Source organism: Dromiciops gliroides, chromosome 1 (assembly GCF_019393635.1).
Source record: "Dromiciops gliroides isolate mDroGli1 chromosome 1, mDroGli1.pri, whole genome shotgun sequence".
Taxonomy (NCBI): Eukaryota; Metazoa; Chordata; class Mammalia; order Microbiotheria; family Microbiotheriidae; genus Dromiciops; species Dromiciops gliroides.
Genome location: NC_057861.1, coordinates 354238393 through 354260741, shown reverse-complemented (window position 1 = coordinate 354260741; position 22349 = coordinate 354238393). Strand labels below are relative to the sequence as shown.

Sequence of the window (22349 nt, the reverse complement as noted above, 5' to 3'; positions counted from 1 at the left end):
CATTCCATATGTATAGTTATACTGTATTTCTATTATATACACACAGTGACTCAAAGGTATTAATACAGTTTTAAGCTACTAACAGCTTGGATAGTTACATTGAAAAATTGATATAGTTTGTATTTATACATGTATGTATTCATACACAGGTATTTAATGTATGTGTACAAACATGCATGTGTTATATATGCATGTACCTTTGGGGTATATATGCACTGACCTATGATCTCTGGAAAATTCATGTTTACCCAAGCCTGGTAACCTGACTTTTTAATGCCTGGGAAGCTGGGTTTGTTCTTGTACCTTGTCATCTTCATGAACAATGTAACACAAGCTCTGAGACAACCTATACTAGCAACTGTATTCCTATGTTCTTCCCCTTTACCTACTAGTGTCTGAGTATAAAGGTACTAGAGTTGGTTTGGAATATTTTATCTCTGCATAAAGGTCATTACCACATATCAAAATTTCTAAAATAAGCATAATATATTACTGAGAGCTGGCAAGTATCATTACATGGCATGCAATTGTGCTAATTTTCAGCAAAACTTGTCAGAAAGCCAAGGAGAATTTTAGCAAGAGACATTACTATGAAGAATTGGAAGCAAGCCCAACCTGAGTATGAAACTTTCTGTAAGAAACTTTGTAGTGAAGATACTTACTTTAGTCTAAAGTATGAATAAAAATGTGCGAACTCAGATTTTTCTCAGGCTAATTGATATAATTCTCTTTCCCATAAGCAAACTTTTAGATTTCTTTTAAGTAATGCAACAATGTAATGGCTATTTTAGCAAAATAACTCCTCAGATATTATTTGTTACATTGAATTTTTATACAAATTCTGAAAAAGCAAACCCTGGTATATACACTTATTTCTTACTATTGTCTTTAGGTTGTAATTATACCAAAATACTAAATAAATCATAATTATATCATAAAGATAGTAAACTTTTCTCTCTTAATATTGTTTTTAAATCAGGGAGCTTCCTCAGAATTAACGTGGTTCACTTTTGTTTCCTGCAAAACATTTTTCCTCCATCCTTCTGTGGGGTTTTATTCACTGAAACAGTCTGTGTTGGGATTTGTTTGTTGTTTTAGTGATGCTGTAGTAGAATTGAAAGCAGATATAATTTATTTAATGTCACTATAACTCATGCATATATTCACTCAATGACTATGTAAGAAAGAAAGAGAAGATAGAAAAGGGAGGAAGAAAGGAAAGTAAGATATTCTTTAACCTAAGGCCATAGATTTTGAACTGCAAAAGGCCCTGAGGTCACTATATCCAGCCCCTTCCTTTTACAGATAAGGAAACTAAGGCATAAAAGGTTAAGTGAATATCCCAAGGTCACATAGCAAATAAATTGCATAGGCAAAAGACAATTCCATGTTCTCTGACTCACAATCCAGTTCTCTTTCCCTGCATCATGCTGTCTTCTCATATTATGAATATAATGTGTTCATTTCAGCTTTATTACTGATGAATGCAAATAGCTTTCTTGTCATTCTAATGATGGACTCTCTAGCACTTATCTTCTGCTTATTTTAGATATTACACAATTCAGTAATGCCCTTGATGTGTTGGTAAATATATTTCCTACTGTAAATCTTAAAACCCTACCACCCCACTGCTGTTGAGCAACTGACACTTGCCCATAGAGTCCAATTCTTGTTTGTGCCTGTTTTCTGTTCTTTAGGTGCCAGCATTATTTATTAATTTTACAGTCAACCTGTGCCTTGGAACAGAGAGAAATAAATTCCCAATACATAAAAGCTTGTTATGAGGAAGTGCCTTCAGGTTCCAAACTGAAGGTCATTACTTAATATTTATGCAGCCTGTGCCCCTTCTTCATGCTCCATTCACTCAAAATATGCATGTCCTGAACTTGCTTTTTCATGTATTGATAAATAGATCAGCACCAAAAGACAGACTCAGGCAGATTGCTCAGATGACACTGAAAAAGTATTTTAGGGGCATCTTCAAGTCTTGCAAATTGGACTTAATTTCCTTTGATGAACAACATGCCTTTTTTTCTAGACAGTGGAAGCAACTTGTCAAGTTTCACTAGAGGGCAGGAAATAAATCATCAAGAGAAAGTATAAATATACATACCAAAGATTAGCATAATTATCATAATTGCTGTGTTGTCATTATCTACTAACTCTTTTCATGAGAGGCAGTATGGTAGAGGGAATAAAGAGCCAGCCTTAAGGCAAGAAAGACCTGGGTTCAAGACCTACCTCTGATATATGAAGGGTATGTGAACCAGAGGAAGTCATTTAACTTTCAATGTTCCCAGCAACTCATTTAGACAAAGGTTCTCAACCATTTTGTTTATTAGGCTAGTGAAGCTTATGGACATGTCCTAAGAAGAGTCTTTTAAATATCTAGGAAAATGTATAGAAAAATATATGACTATTAACCCAAAATATAAAAATGTATAGAAATATATAGAAATGTATAGGGAAAGTATATGAGATTATAAAAGAAACTAATTATTTTGAAATATAGTTATCAAAATATTTCTTAAAAGGTTTGCATGACCCAAGGTAAGAACCCCTGCCTCACTTCTATGTGGTTTTTTTTTGTGTTTTTTTTTTTTTGCGGGCAATGGGAGTTAAGTGACTTGCCCAGGGTCACACAGCTAGTGTCAAGTGTCTGAGGCCAGATTTGAACCCAAGTACTCCTGACTCCAGGGCCGGTGCTCTATCCACTGTGCCATCTAGCCGCCCCACTTCTATGGTTTTTAATTTAATTCTGATCTTCATGTTGTTTTTCTCCCTCTTCCTCCCCACTTGAGAAAGCAAGAAAAACAAAACCCCTATTACATACTTGCAGAGTCAATAAACCTACAAGTTGTAGAGTAGATGCCAACATGCCTTGATAAAGAGATTTTCTTTGCACGTACTTCCCAATACTAGTGAAATCACAGGTCCAGTATCTGGCCTAAACCAGTTAATATAGACTTATGGAAATTTAACAAATTTACACATAAAAGGGATTTTATATAAATATATACAATGGACTGCTTCTTTCCCCTCCCAAAAAAGAGACATTTTATTTTCATAAGGAAGTTTCCTTTATTCAGTAAGCTACTTACAAAAGTCCCTTTTATGGTATTTATAATTTGCATGTACCAGGCTCAAGGACAACAAATCTTTTACCACTAAATGGGAAGAGAGAAGAAGCCTATTCTTCCTTCTTCTCTTCTCCTTTCCCCCCAACTGTGACTCTTTGAGAAACCTCGGGCACTCATGGGTTCCTAGCCATCAACAGCCAGTATAGTGAACAGTCTAAATTATGTCATGAGCAATTTCCAACTTTCAAAGAGATTATGGAAACAAAATGCTGGTAAACTGGTACTTCAACCTCAGAAAACATTTTTTTCCATAGAAATTATAAAAATAGTTGCTTTCAGGGGTAGGTAAGTGGTGCAGGGGTTAAAGCACAAGCCCTGGATTCAGGAGGACCTGAATTCAAATCCAGCCTCAGACACTTGACACTTCCTAGCTGTTTGACCCTTGGCAAGTCACTTAACCCTCATTGCCCTGCCAAAAAAAAAAATTGCTTTCCAGGCCACCCTAACAAAATTGATTTAAGCAGTTATTTAGCTGAAATATATTTCAATGAAAATGATAGAAACAAAATGGGAAAAAATTACTCATTCAACAAACCATAAAATAAAAATAACTACATTATAGTTACTAATTGCAAGTACCAGTATTTAGGTAAAGGGAGATTTAATTGGAGGAAGATAAACAGACCAAAGTTACAACATTTTGGCGATCTTGTTTCACATCCCTCTCACTATCTGAACTCCTTTATGCCTATTTCTTACTTTACAAAAATTAAATAATTTATGATCTCTAGGGTGGCACAGTGGATAGAGCCTTGGGCTTGGAATCAGGAATACTTTTGTTCATAGGTTTAAATCCAGCCTCAGATACTTATTAGATGCATGTCAAGCAAGTCACTTTACCCTGTTTGCCTCAGTTCCCCATCTGTAAAAGGAGCTGGAGGAGGAAATGGCAAACCACTCCAGTATCTTTGCCAAGAAAACTCCAAAATGGAGTCATAGAATAGAACACAACTATAACAACAAACAATTAAATTTCCTCTTAGTTTGAATATTTTCTATTTTTGAAGGCATGTCTCTATTTCTTTTGTTTTCTCAGTTCATTATGGTACTTTTGGATGGAATAGCACTTTAAAGGGTTTTAGAGTTTCATAGCACTATGTTCTTTATTTTGGTATTATGGACCTTTTAATTTTATGGTTTTCTTTTTCCTTGAGATGAATATATCAGTAATGTCACACTCCTACTTATCATTCATAATTGATGTATGATTTTTTTCACAAATAGAATAATAAAAGAAACAGCAACTGATTTTTAGCTAGTCCTTTTAAGTCACTTTTGAGCATAACAAGAGTAAAACCAATGTGTCACCTGATCCTCCATGGACCCATGATTATTTAGATTGGCCCCACTTATAGTACTTCAGTGAAAAGAGCTAAAGAGCTAGGGCAGGAAAATCATACATGCATGCATACATACATATATGCATATATACACATATACACCAAAGTGTGTATGTATATTAATATACACACATATACAAATGTACACCACATCATAGGGATTATATATACTATAGAGATAATATGTAATATAAAAACATAATATATTATATATGTATAATCATAGGGATATATGTATATATGTGTGTGTGTGTGTGTGTACACACACACATAATACAAACTTTGGGAAAGATGGAAAGAATGGCATTTCAATATATTTACTTACTCGTAGAAGTATTTAATATTGATGCAAAATAGAAACACCTGAATTGTATCCTAGCCGTTCTAGATTCAGGTTTTGCATATAAACTCATTAAGATGTATCTAGGTCAGGGAGGAGTCATGGACATATGGCCCCTTTGGAGATAGAACATCTCTAGAATATGCTCCCTCCCTCTTTTCATACTTCCACTACCCTGGGGCAGGCCCTTTTCTCCTCAAGACTTCACTATTTCAAAAGTCTGCTGGTTGGTTTGCCTGCTGCAAGTCGTTCTCCCCTCCACTTCCTCCTCTGCTTAGTCACAAAATGATTTTCCTGAAGTACAGATCTGACCATGTCATCCTTCCCAACACAATAAACTCCAGGAGCTCCCTATCACCTCCAGGATCAAATATAAAACCATCTGTTTAACATCCAAAGTCCTTCTCCCACCTTTTCAGTTTTCTTATTCCTTACACCCCTCCCCACTCCACCGCTTCACCCCTTTCAAACATGTTTCAATCCAATGACACTGGCCTCCTTTCTGTTCCTGAAGAAAAAAAATCCCATTTTTCAGCTATGGGCATTTTCATATCCCCCATGCCTGGAGAGTTCTCCCTCTTCATTACTACCTCTTGGCATCCTTAAAGTTCCAGATAAAATCTCACCTTTTACAGAGAGTCTTTCCAAATGTCTCAGTTCCAATGCCTTCCCTCTGTTGATTATTTTTATTTATATTGTGTATAGCTTGTTTGTACAGGTTTTCTCCCCTCCCCCATTAGACCGTGAGCTCTTTTAGGGCAGGGTCTATCTTTTATCTTTATAACCCCCTCGCTTAGAACATAATAAGTTGTTATTGACTGACATTATCATCATTTTTAAATGTATCATGATTCTGTTCCTCTTGATAAATTGACATATTTACAAGATAAGACTTTGTACAATTGTATCAACCCTCTATGACCAGATCCAGCTTGCTATGATTGTGTGATTATGATTCATTGAAATATAGCAGACCAGGGAAGAGGCAGCTTTCCCAGTGGTCAGGGGCTTCAGCTAAAATTCTAAGTGAATAAATCTACAGTGACCACATACCCCTAGTGTAATGAAGCAAAAAAGACAGAACTGGGAATTGAGGTAGCATAGATATTGGCTTTCTCCCTGAGTAGTCCCTATGTTGGATGTAGAATGCCCAAATACCAAAGTGAATGTTGAAGTGACAGCATGTGCACTTTTATCAATCAAGAGGTTAAAGTGGTTTTAAATGAAATGAGAGAACAGGGTTTTTCAAAGACATAGTAAGCTTTACTCTGTGCCAAACCCTGTGCTGAACACTGAAGATATAATACAAGTAAGCAAGATAGCACCTACCCTCAAGTATAGATAGGGAGGTAGTTGATATAGAAATTGTTGAGGTTTAATATAAGGCAGTTTTTAGATAAAGAATAAGATAAGAATTCACCTCAAAAAATTCAAGGTGGTTCCAAAGGCTCCCATGGGATGGAAGTGTAGAAGCTGGCATTAGCAGGGATAAGCATGTTATAGGTAATATTTAAATCACATTGCTGTAGCATTGGAACTGGACATGTGCCTTCATTTGAAGGAAAGAAGTAAAACAAGCATTTATTAAGCACCTACTATGTATCACACATTGTACTAAGTGATTTATATATTTCTCCATTTGATGCTCACAACAACCCTGTGATCTAGAAGCTATAATTATCCACATTTTCAGTTGAAGAAACAGGCAGACAGAGGTTAAGTGACTGGCTCAGGGTCAGAGAGCTAGTGAGTATCTGAGGCCAGATTTGGACCCAGGTCTTTCTGACATCAGGGACAGTACCCTATCCACTCTACCAATTGGCTGCCTCTGGAAAAATTCCAGATAAATGAACTCCTTCTAAAAAATCAGACCCACACCTTCTACAAAACTTACTGTCTTATGAAGTTGTTTAGAGTATTAAGAAATGACTTGCTCCATAGTACACAGATGGCGTGTGTCAAATGTGACACTTGAACTCAGGTTTTCCTCGACTTTATTTTTTGTGAGGCATTTGGGGTTAAGTGTCTTGCCCAGAGTCACACAGCTAGAAAGTGTCAACTGTCTGAGGTCGGATTTGAACTCAGGTCCTCCTGAATCCAGGGCTGGTACTCTATCCACTGTGCCACCTAGCTGCCCCCAAACTGAGGTTTTCCTAACTGACTCTATTACCTATACCATGTTTTGTCTTATCATAAAGGATTTGTTACAGAAGAGTTGGAATTTAGTTCCCTAAAGCATCAGGACTTTGAAAATGAAGAATTATCCAAAGTTGTGAACCCCAGTAAACCTCTCAACAAATCTGCATAGCTGTACTTGATAATCCAGACACACACAGCAATCCCCTCAGTCACAATACAGAATATCTTAATGGAGGAAAATATAGGTCATATATCTTCTTTTCATGTGTGACATGGGAAAAAATGTAATGGATAAGAAAACATGCAATTAAAAGGACCTTTTGGATAATTTTCTGTATTTAGTTTTGTCTCACAACATCTTCTATTGATCAAGTACTTTTGCCCCTGAAGGGGTAGAGAAAATTTAAATAGATGCAACTGAATAGGACCCGAACCTAAAATGAAATCTCACAAATTAAGGTCATTATTACTTGGCATGAAAACAGAGAGATTAGTGAAGAATTGGAATAGGGGCATATAACTTTAATATAGGTCTAGTTAAGAAAATCAGCATTAGTCACAATTGTAATTCAGAAGCAAGTAGAATTCCAAGGCAGACAGAATGAAGTCAGGACAACCTGGGAATTAGCTCTGCATGGAGCATGTTAAAAAAAAATGGTTGCAATGAGAAGTATAGGAAACTTTTCTTGTTTCCTGAAGGTATATTATCCAGGAAACTCCAGATTACTTAGTTTGCCCTGACAAATCATTAATATCTCCAGTCATGCTATCTGTACACTTGTTGGAGTATCATATCTATTCCCTTCATGCCTTACAATGGAGCCACTCTGGGCTTTAACAGATTAATTTTCACTTTGTATTGCTCAGTTCCAGGCCACTACCTGCACTTCCATCATCCCCCATCCTCCTAGCCTCCTTTCCAGCTCTCCTTTACAAATTGTCTTCTCCTATTATTACGTCAGGGGCTTGAAACTATTTTTGTCTTTCTTTCTATACTAGTACTTATGAAACGCTTAAGTATGTATTTAATAAATGATCATGGACTTGACTTGAAGGCATAGATTATCTGGCTTTCTTTTATCTCCACTTCCCAATGCTTAACACATTGTCTGGCACATGGTAAACACTTAATAAATACACTACTTGTTTGCCTTTCTCTGTCTGCTTAAAGTAAATATGGCTCTTTAAAATGTGACCTCTTCTACGTAGATTTGACATTTTGTAAAAAAAAAAAGAAAGGAAAAATTATTTTTTCTCCATTTCCTGAGTTGAGTTATTAGGGCAAGCATCCCTCATTAAACAAGGAATTATCCTACCATACCTATGTTAAACACATCTTCAGTCTCTTATGTCTGAGTTTAGCTTTGTGATGCTAAGGATCCTTACATTGTGCTCTGAAACATTTACTCAAATAGAGAGGGAGTTTTACAGAAAATGCTTGGAGATTCATTTGTTTAGTTTCTTCTCCTTCTGTCTCCACTTCAATTCCTTCATGGAACAAAGGTCAAAGATGAATTTCATTATGTACTTTTTTGAGATGTTATTTATAATAATAAGTTATTGTTCATGTTGTCCAGAAAGTTCATGGGAAGGGAAGAGATCCATCCAACATTCAGCATGACTCTATCATACTGGGGACAGAAAAATAAAAAAATAAATCAGTTCCTGCTCTCAAGTTGCTTCTACTTGAAGAAAGAAATGTGTACGCAGATATGCAAATGCAAAATATATTCAAAATAAATACAAACGAAATTTCATAGGGAGTGAGAAGAGGAGTAATGGGGGAAAGGTCATTAGGAAAGGACTACTGCATTAAGAAATATTTAGATTATAGTGGGCTAAAGGTGTCAAGAGTCATAAGTTGCAAAACTGAGAGAAATTGGTTTGATGAAGAATGAGATGTAAACTGAAGTTAGTCCTCCATTGCTATTATTAGTTAACCACTGATATTAGATTATAGTTTAGTTTGCCACTGTAAATTTGCATTTCTTTTTGCTACTTCAGTTTCTGAATCATTGGTGATCAATCTTGCATTTGATATATCAGAGGTTGGGGTAGATATTCCCAAGATATTTGCTTCCCAAAACAATGAATTGTGGTGATACTTTGGGCTTAAAACAGTAGTAGAGATTTATTGTTTCTCAGGTTTTTTCAGACTCATACTAACAGAAGGAATTGCCATTTCTTTTTTTAAAGAAATACAAAGCTAACAGAGAGAAGTAAGCCACATTCATTTTTCCAAGGAAAGTCTGAGGGACTGGTTCACACAGAGATGTTTGTTGCATGCTAAAATGATTTCAGACAAGATCAGAGAACATAGGGGCAGCTAGATTGTGCAGTGCTTAAAGCACCGGCCCTGGATTCAGGAGTATCTGAGTTCAAATTCGGCCTCAGACACTTGACACTTACTAGCTGTGTGACCCTAAGCAAATCACTTAACCTCCATTGCCTGCAAAAAAAAAAAAAAAAGATCAGAGAACATAAACTCATATGTTTTCAACTTGTAAGAGTCCACATGAAATAAAACCTCAGATATTTAATTTTAAATGCTTTTTGGCACTTTATCTACACCATTCATAAAGTAATATCCTTTCTATGAAAAGAATGGTCAGGCAGTCCTGAGGAAATTGTCATAAGGCTATCCCCAAAGATCTTGGAGCAACTCCATTTCACAAAGCAACAAACTGACATAATTACAGGATGTTATGTTTACTCTTGCTTGGTATTATGTGACATCAAAGAAATGAACACATTTATCATTACTATTATATAATATTACTGAGATCTTGAGCAGGAAGAGCTTTTAATAAAATTCACCCAAAAAAGCCTCAACACAAAGTGTGACTTTATGGACTAACCCCTATTTGTTCCTCAAGCACTTGTTGAGATAATGTTATTCAAAAATTTTGCTTCTGTATATGTGATTCTTTTACTTAATGTTTTACTACATTCCAGCTGAAGGTATCATTAGACTCTGGGGCTTCTGTGGGTTTATAATGGACTCATATAATAAAATTCTATGTTATATTTAAATTTTTAATAATGCCACAGTGAAGAAGGTTGATTTTAAATTCTCTTAGGTTACCGAAGGCCTGATCTGAAGTAAAGATAGAATGAAAGTGAAATCCTTAGTCTGTCCTGATGAAGAACCTATTATTCCTGAATATTAAAGCTAATGAGGTGGATTGGAGGATGGAAAAAAGAGTAAAAAGGGAAAGCTGCATGAATATAAGACCCAAATATTTTACTTAGCAGATAGATGTTTTGCAACTCATGTTCATGAATTCTGAAATTACTTTATCTGATCATGATATTTTATCTTACAATTTTCCCTATATTTGTACCCTACCTCTCTTCATCCTCACCATGACCTCCAACCCCTCTATCCCTCAGTTCTTTTCCAGGCCATCACCCATGCATGGGTGATACTCACTTCTTTTCCCTGACTTAACATCTTGGCAAATCACTTCAATTCTCCATTGTTCTTTACAATTGAATCTCTTGCTCCCTGTCTTTCCATAAATCATATTTTCCCCAAACCCAGCCTTGCATTACACTTATCACCTGTCCTCCTTGGCTCCTTCCTATTTATGAGCCACTAAATGGGAATCAAATGTCTTGGGAATATTTATTTCCCCATCTCTGATATGTTACATAATCTCAACTGAGCCTTCAGTTAGTAAGGTAATCATTTTATACCTTCTTAATTAATTAGCTATCCTAAGCACAGGAGCTATTCAAAACATTTCATTTGTCCTCACAATTCTCATGGAATATCCTGCCCCAACATTCTTATCAGGGAACCTTGCCAGGAAGGAAGGAAGGAAGGAAGGAAGGAAGGAAGGAAGGAAGGAAGGAAGGAAGGAAGGAAGGAAGGAAGGAAGGAAGGAAGGAAGGAAGGAAGGAAGGCAGGAAAGAAGGAAAGAAGGAAGGAAAAAAAAGAAGGAAGGGAGGAAAGAAGAAAAAGGGTGGGGGAGGGGTTATAAGTCAAGAAATCTTCTTATCCCCTCCTCATCTCACATTATTCAGAAATCTGCCCCAATTCTTCCTTCACTCCTGTCACACATGAAGAGGTGGCTCTTTTCCTTACTAAAGTAAACTTCTCCACATGTACCTTCAATCATATCACTATCTTCTTTGTCGAACAAATCACACTTAATATCACCCTTGTTCTCTCAGCTCTAGTCCCTATCAATAAAATTCTTCTTCCCTTCTGATTAGAAACACCCCCATATCCCATGTGTCTTCCAACCTTAAAAACAGTCCATTCCTAATCCCACTATCCTTGCTAGCTATAAACTTATATCTTTCCCCTCTTCTGGTAAACTTAAGAAAATTGTTTACACCAGGTGTCTCCATCTGCAATATGGCTTCCAAAATCATCATTCAAGTGAAACTTCTCTCTCCAAAGTTACTGTTATCTTACTTCCTAAAACAAATCACCTTTTCTCAACCCCCGTCCATTTTGAACTCTCTGAAGAATTTGACAGGCTTCTCTTCCTGGATACTTACTCCTCTCTAGGTTTTCTTGACTGTTCATTTCTTGTTTCTAATCCCCTTTACTCATTCTTCATCCAGGTCAAAACAAAGAACCATCTTTGACACTCTTCTCTTTTTGCTCTTCATTATGTCACTTGGAAATCTCATTAATTCCCCTGAATTCAATTGTTATCTTTGTGTACATAACTCCCAGATTCTTATATCTAGCCCTGGTCTCTTTCTGGAGTTCCAAATCTCTACCAATAACAGCATTTTGGACATTTTAATCTGGTCGTCTCATAGATATTTCAAACTTAACATGTCCAAAATAAAGTCCATACTCCCCATCAAATTCTTCCCTCTTTTTAGTTTTCCTATTATTATCAAGAGTATCACCATCTTCCCAGTCACTTATATTCAAAACTAGTGTCATCCTTAACTCCTCTCAATCCCTACACATCTCCAATGTGAGGTTACATAGTGTCATTTCTACATTCACAGTATTGCTTGTTTGGGGGGCAGAGCCAAGATGCTGGAGGAAAGGCTATGACCCTTGATGCTCCTGACAGGAACCATCCATGTACCTTCAAAATAATGTCATAAGACAATTCTTGGAGCAGCATAACCAAAAAAAGAACAGAGGAAGACCATTTCCTGCCAAAGACTTCTTAAAATGGCAACAGGGAAGATCTGTAGAACCTGACTGAAAGAGCAGCAAAGTGTGGCACAGATCCAGCAAAAGGCAGACCATGCCTCCAGAAGCTGGGAACCATCAGCATCAGGGGCTACTTCTGAAACTTGGCTCACAGAATGGTGAGAGGTTCTAGCAGTTGGCTGGGGTGTGGGGGGAGAAACAGTTGCAGTCTCTTCTGGACCCTAAAGCAGTGTGCCCATATTCTGAACCAGTTAGCAGACTTGAGGGGCAGTAGGCCAGTGGCTAAGGGGCACAGGAACACCAAGCTTCTGACCATAGAGAATCAGATTTCAATCATATTTCTGCCTCTGGGTTAAAGAGAAACAGGGCCATGATTACTTATAGGCCAAGCAGGCTGAGAAAGAGCCTCTCATTAAATAGTACCACCTGGGACCCCCTGTAGCTGGGGACAGTGCATCCTGGAAGCAGGGATCCACTGTGAGAAGGTGTTAAAAGCAAAAAATAGGCCAGCAAGATGAGCAGGCAGAGAAACCAGCAGACCATCGAAAGTTTCTTTGGTGACAAGGTAGATCAAAATACACTCTCAGAAGAAAATAACAAAATCAAAGCTCCTACATCCAAAGCTTCCAAGAAAAATATGAATTGGTCTCAGGTCATAGAGGTGCTCAAAAAGGACTTTGAAGATAAAGTAAGAGAGGTAGAGGGAAGATATAGAGAGATAGAAGAAAAAATGGAAAGAGAAATGAGAGTGATGCATGAAAGTCATAGAAAAAAAAAGTCAACAGTTTGAAAAGCCAAATTGGATAAATGGAAAAGGAGGCAGAAAAGCTCTCCGAAGAAAATCATTGCTTAAAAATTAGGATAGAGCAATTAGAAGCTAATGACTTTATGAGAATCAAGACACAATAAAGCAAATACAAATGAATAAAAAAAAATAGAGGGCAAGATGAAATATTTCATTGAAAAACAAGCTGACCTGGAAAATAGATCCAGGAGAAATAATTTGAAAATCATTAAATTACCTGAAAAGCATGACCAAAAAAAGAGCTTAGACATCAACTTCCATGAAATTGTCAGGGAAAATTGCCCTGATATTCTAGAAGCAGAAGGTAAAATAGAAATTGAAGGAATCCACCAATCACCTCCAGAAAGAGATTCCTCCCAAAAAAAACCTTCAGGAATATTATAGCCAAATTTCAGAGATCCAAGGTCAAAGAGAAAATACTGCAAGAATCTAGAAAAAAGAAATTCAAATACTATGGAGCTACAGTCAGGATAACCAAAAATCTAGCAGCTTCTAAATTAAAGTACCAGAAGGCATGGAATATTTAATTCCAAATGGCAAAGGAACTGGGATTACAACCAAAAATTACCTACCCATCAAAACTAAGTATAATCTTTCAGAGGAAAAAATAGGACTTCAAAGAAAAAGAGAACTTTCAGGCATTTGTGATGGAAAGACCTGAACTGAATATAAAATTTTACTTTCAAATAGAAGACCCTAGAGAAGCATAAAATGGTAAACAGGAAAAAGAAATTGTGAAGGATATTAAAAGTTTAAACTGTCTACATTCCTACATGGGAATATGATACTTCAAACTCATAAGAACTTTCTCAGTATTAGGGTAACTGAAATAAGTATACTTAGACAGAAGGTACAGGTATGAATTGAACATGAAGCAATGATATCTGTAAAAGTATTTATTTATTTATTATTTTGCTTATCCTTGTCATTTGTATGGCAGGTAGGGTGGGGTGGTTTCAGTCTGTGTACAGATTTGGGTCCAGGGCCTCCTGGGTCCAGGGCTGGTGCTTTGTCCACTGTGTCTCCTAGCTGACCCATGATAACATCTTTAAAATAAAGTTAAGGGTTAAGAGGAATACACTGGAAGAAAGGGAATGGGAGGGGTGGAAGGTGGTAAAGTAGTTCACATAAAAGGAACAAGAAAAAGCTTATGTAGAAGAGTGAAAGATATGGAAGGAGTAGGGGAGTAAATCAGCCTTATTCTCATTGAAATTGCTTCAAAGATAGAATCACATACACACTCAAGTGGATATATCAATATATTGTGCCGTGAGGGAAAGTGGGAGGGAAGGGGAATAAGGGGGATAGGTGAAGGAAGGGAGGGCATATTGGGGGAGGGGGCAAGTAAAAAGCAAATCACTTTGAGGAGAGATAGGGTGAAAGAGAATAGAAAATAGAGTAAATATCAATGGGAGGGAATAGGAGAAAGGCATATGAAAATGCAAACTATCAACAGAGAAAGAAATCATGGTATCTGAATACAGATTGAAGTATAATTTTATTAGTTAGTTCCTCTTTCTAAAGTTATTTTGTCTGTTATCTTTCTCAACCTAAATAATGTGAAGATGTTTTACATGAATACACATGTATAACTTATATTGAATTGCTTGATTTCTTTGGGAGGGGTGAGGAGGGAGAGGGGAAGAATATTTGGAACACAAAGTTTTAAAAATCAATGTGGAAAAACAACAACAATATTGCTTGTTTATGTTCCATTTTTTCCAAACATGCAATAGACACTCATCTTCTCTTATTGCCGTCTTTCAATAGACGTCTAATCGGTCTCTCTTCCTCCAGTATACCTCCATTCCAATTCTTCATCCACTCAGCTGCCAAAGTGATTCTCCTATAGTAGAAGTTTGACTATGTAACACCTCACGCATACACATATAAACAAACAATTCCAGTAGTTTTCCATTACTTCCAGGATATATCAAATTCTCAGTAATTTAAATCCCTTTCACAACCCAGATCTTTCCAGTTTTCTTATACTTTATTCCTCTCTACTCATTCTATGATTCAGATTCATTGTCTTGTTTGCTGATCCCCAAACAAGTTATTCCATATTATAGTTTCATGCCTTTGCCCTTGATATCCTTCTTGACTGGAATGGTAATCTCGGAAAGGAACCTGTGTTCTGAAAGAAGCACTAGGCCTTCAGCAATAGAGCATTCCAGACTAAGCTTATTTGGTTATTTTTTACTGTATTCCAAAACTGGTACATCATAGGAATTCTTTAGATATAATTTTTCTAGAAGTTAGCAAAAATGTGATAAAATTTCTTATTCTATTATTATGGAAAACTTGGCAGTGATGTGGGCTAGACAAGAGCAAAATTAGGGGGATTCAAAGCTGATTGAATGGTCCAACTCAAAAACCAATCTTCAATGAAGGAATAGCATTGCCTAGAAATCTATTCTTGATCCTGTGATGTTTAATACATTTTATAAATAAGAACGTATAGCTTTTATGCTCATCAAATTTGGCAGATGATACAAAAGTAAGATACTTAATGCACTGTATAACACTCAGAATCCAATCTTATTTTAATAGACTCAATCAATGGACTGAAATTTTAACCAATCAGTAAAAATTTATCGAACACCTACTACACTGAGCACTGTGCTAAGCACCAGGGTTACAAAGAGGCAACATGAAATTTGATAGATTCTGTTGATAGGAATAAGTATAAAGTCTTGAACTTAAGTTTAAATATCTACTTCTTACATAGTGGAAATATTAGTAGTAGTAATCATTGTGGTGGTACTAGTAGCTGTTGTTGTGGTAGTAGTAGTAGCAGCAGCTACTAAAGTTTATATAACACTAAGGTTTGAAAAGCATTTTGTATGTATTTTTCTTTGATCTTACAACAACCTTATGAAGGAGATGCTATTAACTAGACCCATTTTACAAATAAGAAAACTGACAAGAAAGGCCTGGTTCGATACTTTCTCCCATGAAGTTTTTGGGGTGGTTAATGCGCTACAAGCTGTTACTCAGTGAGCAATAAGATATGATTTTCAAAAAGCTAGTGTGACCTTGGCCTGAATTGATAAAAGTACATCCTCCTGGACTAAGAAGGTTGTAGTCCCTCTCTACTCCATCTTGATCAGACCACATTTAGAATACCATGTTTATTTCTGGGCACCAAAATTTAGGAAGAACAACAATAAAATAGAGTGTGTCCAAAGGAAGGTCACTTAGGGTGGCTAAAGACCTTTAGTCTATGACATATGCAGTTCAATTGAATCATGTAAGGATGTTTAGCCTAGTCAGGAAAAGATTCATGGAGTTCATAATGTCTATGTTTGAGTATTACTTTTTCCATTCTCCTTCCAGACCCTATTAGATTTTCAACTTTGCCAAAACAGATATTATCCTACTCTATCCTGTTGCAGGGGATAATGTTTGTAAGAAGGACTATACTGTTTTTTGAGAGGTCTTGAAGTATCTAATGTACTATTCAGCAAAAAATATGCATAAAATGATATCATCCTGTATGTAAGAGAGACTCTGAAGTACTCAGAAAATTCACAGAATTGGTAGCCTAAGGAATTGAACTCTATTTCTTTCTCCATCATTGAATTGCTTCATGACTTGTGTTACTCTATGTGTCTCAGGTTTCCCAGTTTCATTTATAAAGTTAAGAAAATATCTTCTGCCTATTTACATGACAGTACTTTCCAGAGGAGAGATGACTTGTAATCGCCAAATAATACAGATCAACTGGATAAGTTAAAATGCCCTTTTTTAAAGATAGGGATACTTTTTTCACATAACCCTGGGGATTAGATGAGATTTTGAGATTTCAAAATCATTGGAACATGGGCAAAAGGAACATTTAAAAATATTTTCCATTTATTGGACAAGATAGAATCTAATATATGCCTGGTATGTAGTTATCATTTTGCCCTTCTATTAAAATACTCTGAAGGAATAGGCTTTTCCCATATTCATTGACAAGCACAGGTAATTAATTTGAATATACCCTGGAATCAGGACAGTGCTATGATTAAGTGGAACAGAGGAGGAATATCCTTATATATTGTATTTCATACAATATTAAGGACAAACATGCCTGACATGTTTGTAGGATTATTTCATATTCCAAAGATGACATTGTCAATCCATATAAATTAGTAGATTAGAAAAAACCCTCATATTCAGCATTATTGACACCTAGGTTTATTGGTACTAATAAGAATTGTTTGAATTGTTCAACAACATAGTACAGATACTGGAAGCTTTTGTTAAATGAGGGAGGACTTCAGAAGATGTGTGGTTAATCACCAATTGATAGTTTTGCCATATTCATTGAAACTACTAGTTAAGTTGTATATACTTGTAAGGGTATACTCTTGCATATATATTATTCCAAATTATTCCAAAGTAGAAACATGAGACAGAAAGGAATCCTCTTATTGCTATGAGTAGCCTGGAAAGGCCCAGAGAATGAAGGATAATGGTGTGATATTCAGGAATCACCACCTCAAATTGATTTTTATGTAACTTTCAAAAAGTCTACTAGCTTGCCAAGAAATTATTACCTAAAATATAATTAAGCATTGTGAATGAATCTCTTTACCTGGCTTAAATCTATATTTGGTTTTTGTTTCTCAAAGCATACAATTTTGCCCCCTTTAAAAGCCAGTTTGTAACATTCACAGAAAGAAAGAAGTTCTACTGAGGTAAAATATAAATAGTTGAGTCAGGTATAATTATTGTTTTTAGTATTATGTGTCACCTCCTTTTAAAGTCCACAACCAATAGATAGAGAAAGCAAGGAAATACTGGGGCTTCTATATGATTGACTAGAGAAAAGAACTTAAACCAAAAGAAACTTAACATTTAACACTGAGAATTTTTAGTGAGTACAAGACATGTTTTTTACTAGTAAAATAGAGGAGGAGGGTACATGTATGTCAGTAGAAGCAAGGAGATGATCTGAAGTGCAAAGAAGGGTAAAGAATCATTTAGTTAAATGGACACTGATAGTAATGAATTTAGAAATGAAATGCCAGGTTGTACTTAGCTTTTTTCTCTCCTTTGCTTGCCTCTCAGTCCTGTATTTCAGAGTATATAAAAAGAAAGTGAAATAAAATAACATGTAGTGGTGCCTAAAGAAATTATTTCATTAAGTAGAAAGTTCAAGTGTCTATATTCCATGGAACATCCCTGCTTTCTTTTTTTTTGCAAGGCAATGAGGGTTAAGTGACTTGCTCAGGGTCACACAGCTAGTAAGTGTCAAGTGTCTGAGGCCGGATTTGAACTCAGGTACTCCTGAATCCAGGGCCGGTGCTTTATCCACTGCATCACCCCTGCTTTCTCTGTACACGACTTAGATTAATTCTAAACTTTATGGAGGCAATGGTGCAGTGGATAGAGAGCTACCTCTGGCAGTCATCTGAGTTTAAAACTCAACTTGAAAGTTTAATGAACTAAACAAGTCAAATGACCTCTCTGGCCCCGTGTTCCTCATCTGTAAAATAAGGGTTTATTCTAGATGACCTCTAAAGTCCTTTCCAGCTCTCAATTCGTCTAAGGATTCAGACTACCCAAATAATGGACAAGCAAACACCTAGAAGCAGCTAGCAGACAGATGATGAGGAACTTGGAGGTATTAAAAAGTCTTTCTAGTATGAAGCCCAAAACCTCAAACTCTTTGTAAGTGAAACATTAAACTTCTTATACAGCATTACATTTTTATTCCTTAACGACTTCCTGTAAAGTTTTAAGAGTATATTATGGCAATACCTAGAATATAAATAGATTCTTTCTCAGCTGGCCAGTTTTTGCTTACTGTGTCACACTGGGAGCTTGCTTTTCTGTTTTACTTTGGAAACAATGCAATTAAAAGGTTTAAATGTGGTAATCAATGGGCAACAACAAGCAATTTGTTTTCCACAAGAAAGAAAGCAAAAGGAAGGAGCGATGAACACTTGTGAGTTTTTAGAGATAGGTGAACAAGCTGTTTCCGAGGTTGAAAAATGATTTCAATTTAGGTCAAAATATCTTTTTTGCCGCTTTCTTTATGGCTAATTTCTATAATATGCATAATGTCCCTATTACTCTGTGTAAAAAATGTTTGTAATCTTGCTACATGCTGGTTTGTAAAATGTTTTTCTTAAACTTTCCTGAAGAATTAATAATTCTAAGGACTATGGTTCTATTTTTTGAGATGGTGTGGATGGCCATTTATGGTTTGGTGTTTTGGTGGGGTTTTTTTTCCTGTCTTTTTTCCTCCCTGTCAATTTGTCATTTGGGAATGTTATCAATGTGTCCGCCTCCAGCAGCCTAATCTAAATAGTCACCTCTCAAAGTCCTAACCCAGACCCAGACTCAATTGAGATTTATTTCCTTGGTCTCTAATGCAGTTCATGCTCCAGAGCATTTGGGAGGGGAGAGGCAAAGGAAGGTGGAAGCTCCTTTAATACATGCTGGGAATCTCAGAGGCTCAGCAGGGTCCGGAAGGAACAAACACAGAGGGGCCAGCACTCAATACATTTCAATTCAAAAAGCATTTATTGAGGAGCTCCTAGGTGCAAGGTACAGGGAATTCAAAGAACAAATGAAAATCAGTCCCTGCTCCTTTAGGGAGTCAGGAGACCTTAGTGAGTGGTCTCAGGGTTCAGCAGTGAGTATTCCCCTTCTTCCTGCCTGCAGCATTTCCTCATTCTCCCCTCCCTTATCATTCCATTTGATGCTTCTAATATGCCTTAAGATGATAAAGAGCTTTATTAGAATTATATCAAAAAATAAGAGGAAATGTGTTCCAGTCCAAAGCACTCTCTTCCACTGAGTAATATATTTCTCCTTTGGTGCATGGCCTCCGTTTGGCATCTGTTTTGGTTGCTTAGAAGTCTATTTTCCTCTGGAGTTCTTGACTATATTCTTTATAGCTAAAGTTGTCAGATAAGTGATTTTCTATTAAACACGGCATTATTATAATTTTCATTGATTTTTCTCTTCATTTACAAATAGCATGGACAAAGAGATAAACCCAGAATTTAATATTATGAGGAAACGGGGTTGGATTGCATTTTGAAAATTATACTTTGATTTAATGTTACCAAATTGCCCAGCATTGGGGCAGGAGTGCCCCTCCCAAATGCATCTATTTAACACCATTGTACCAATGGTACAATGTAGTTGTAGATCACTGAAGAGAATCTCAAAAGAATAAAAATTATAAAGAACCTAAAGGACAGTAGAAAGATACATTATGGATACATAGTTAATCCTCAATTTTTGCAAGGGTAACATTCATAGAAAATGGCATGAAAATAAAAAACACAAATGTTGATACATTGAACCTATGGGAAATAGAAGTTATGTTCCCATAACTACTAAAAATTGTAATCTTTTACCAGATTGCTTCAAAATGCTTGCTTCCATAAATTTTATAATAAAACATTAATTTTGAAAATGTGCATTTTCCTAACACAGTAACCATGACGTAACTTGTAAAATGCAGTGCACAAAATAAAACTGGTAAGTTGAAGAACTTTTTTTTTCACTATTTCCCTAGAATTCTGTGGTCTTTTGTCCTAAAATCTCAATTAAAATATTCATTTTTCATAACACATGAAATCTATAGTACCATGAATACTGTAGAACAAATAGTAGTACTAGGCCTCCACCAGTTGTGGACAACCATGGATTAGCACCTTGAAAAGCCACAGGCCACAGTGTGGCTGTGCAGTCCAATACGGGAGCAGCAGCTCCTGAGTGACTTATAACCAGTAACTGCCGCATCCCGTGTTGTCTCTACCCCATGAGGAGTAGCTGGAGTGTCTTCTCCAGGGCGCTAGCCTGGGTGGATCAATATGGAAAACAAGCTGTTGCCCATGCAGCAGGTTTCCCCTCTCCCTGACATTGGTGGATCCAAAGGAGAGGCAGAGCCAATACAGTCTGGCACCAGTGCCGCCGCAGGAGTTGCCAGAAGGATGTGATGTCCAACATCCAACTGCCTAAGGGACTCCGACTCCTGATTTTTCCTCGGGGTTAACTCTGGAAGCCTTTCCCATATATGGGTATAGCCGCAAGGCAGTGGAGGTTTAAAATCAGGGTTCCTTCCCCTAAGCGGGTTGCCTGCCAAGGCTAACGAACCCCACCTGCCTGAAGCGACTGGTTTTAAGGCGCCAGTGACTCGCCTTCGCCCCTTCTCCTGTTGGCTCCAAAGGTTTGTCATGCTGGGGTGGGAGTGGGGATAAACTCCCACTCTCTATAAAATGCTCCAATGGCATGCGTCTCAAATAGCCTCTGACAACCAAAGCCCAACTCCTGGCCTTCTCATGGTAGAATTGTAGAACAAATAAAGCTCTTAAAACTAGAACATTTTTAGCCTGAATCTTATCTTCCTCTGTGTCAGATAATTGTGTGAGGGCATTGTACTGTATAACAAATCATTGATTCATTAACACCAAACTCACAGTCGATAGTGGCTTGCAGACATTCTGGAAAAAGTTTATCTAACGCCTTTATTTTCTCACTAAGCCTTATCAATGGCTTTGCACACTTGGGCTTAAATCCCAAAGGACGTGGTATTATGGTTTGGAGGCATAATTGCAACATGAAATTTGAGTTTTAAAGGTAAACAGTGAAAATATGTGACAAATGCATGGGGTGAACATGTCTAATAGGATACCAGCTACTCCACACGCTTGTATGCCTCCCACCTCTCTCTTTTATTTTCTCTACTGGTCTGAGCTGGGAATGTTCTTCATTGCAAACAGGAAATGAAAAAGAGGTTACTAATAAAATCATGTAAATGCTAGAAGTCACAAACATTAAACATGCTAATGTTGAAGACTGACTGTATGTGGGTTGCATTAAGTTGCCAGTGGCAACTTGAACTCCAGAGGTGCCATAAATACATTGTCAAGGAATATGTAAGATTACAGAAAACAGAGAATGGGTTACATAGAAATAGAAAACAGATGGGAAGCTCAAGTGATTCATTGACATACCTGAGATTTTAGGAGACTCAAAGGAATAAATACGGGGTGTTGGATCCTCTTCTGGATTTATGGACAAGAACTGCTCCAAATAGAGGACATGGAGAGCTTGCAAACTCTGTCCATAGGGAAAATATCTATTCTAAAGAATGTCACAGAATTACCAAAGAAATAAGTTACATGTTTTCTATTTGCTGACAAGCATATGTAATATAAATTTTTTCAGGTTATTCACTTTCCAAAATGTCTATCTTACTCTTTAAATAGTATGCCCTCCAAATTATATACTGGGAGCATTGAGTTCATCATGTATAATGCTAGCACCGTAGAAAGGGCATGCAGCCATGAAGCATGAAGATGGCAGGAAGCAGACTCTGGGTTCAAGGAACACACACCTCTGACACTTATTACCTATGTGACCGTGACCTCTTCTAGCTCCACTTCTAGGGCCCTATGAACCTATGTATGGGTGTTCATCCAGGAGGTGTGTCTGG

The 22349-nt window shown here is 36.8% G+C and overlaps 1 protein-coding gene across 5 annotated transcripts in view; it reads left to right on the top strand.

Annotated features, from left to right (window-relative positions):
- CTNND2 (catenin delta 2) overlaps nt 1–22349 on the top strand; it is a 1127657-nt gene that overhangs the window by 296382 nt on the left and 808926 nt on the right. The gene's annotated exons all lie outside the window — the stretch shown is intronic.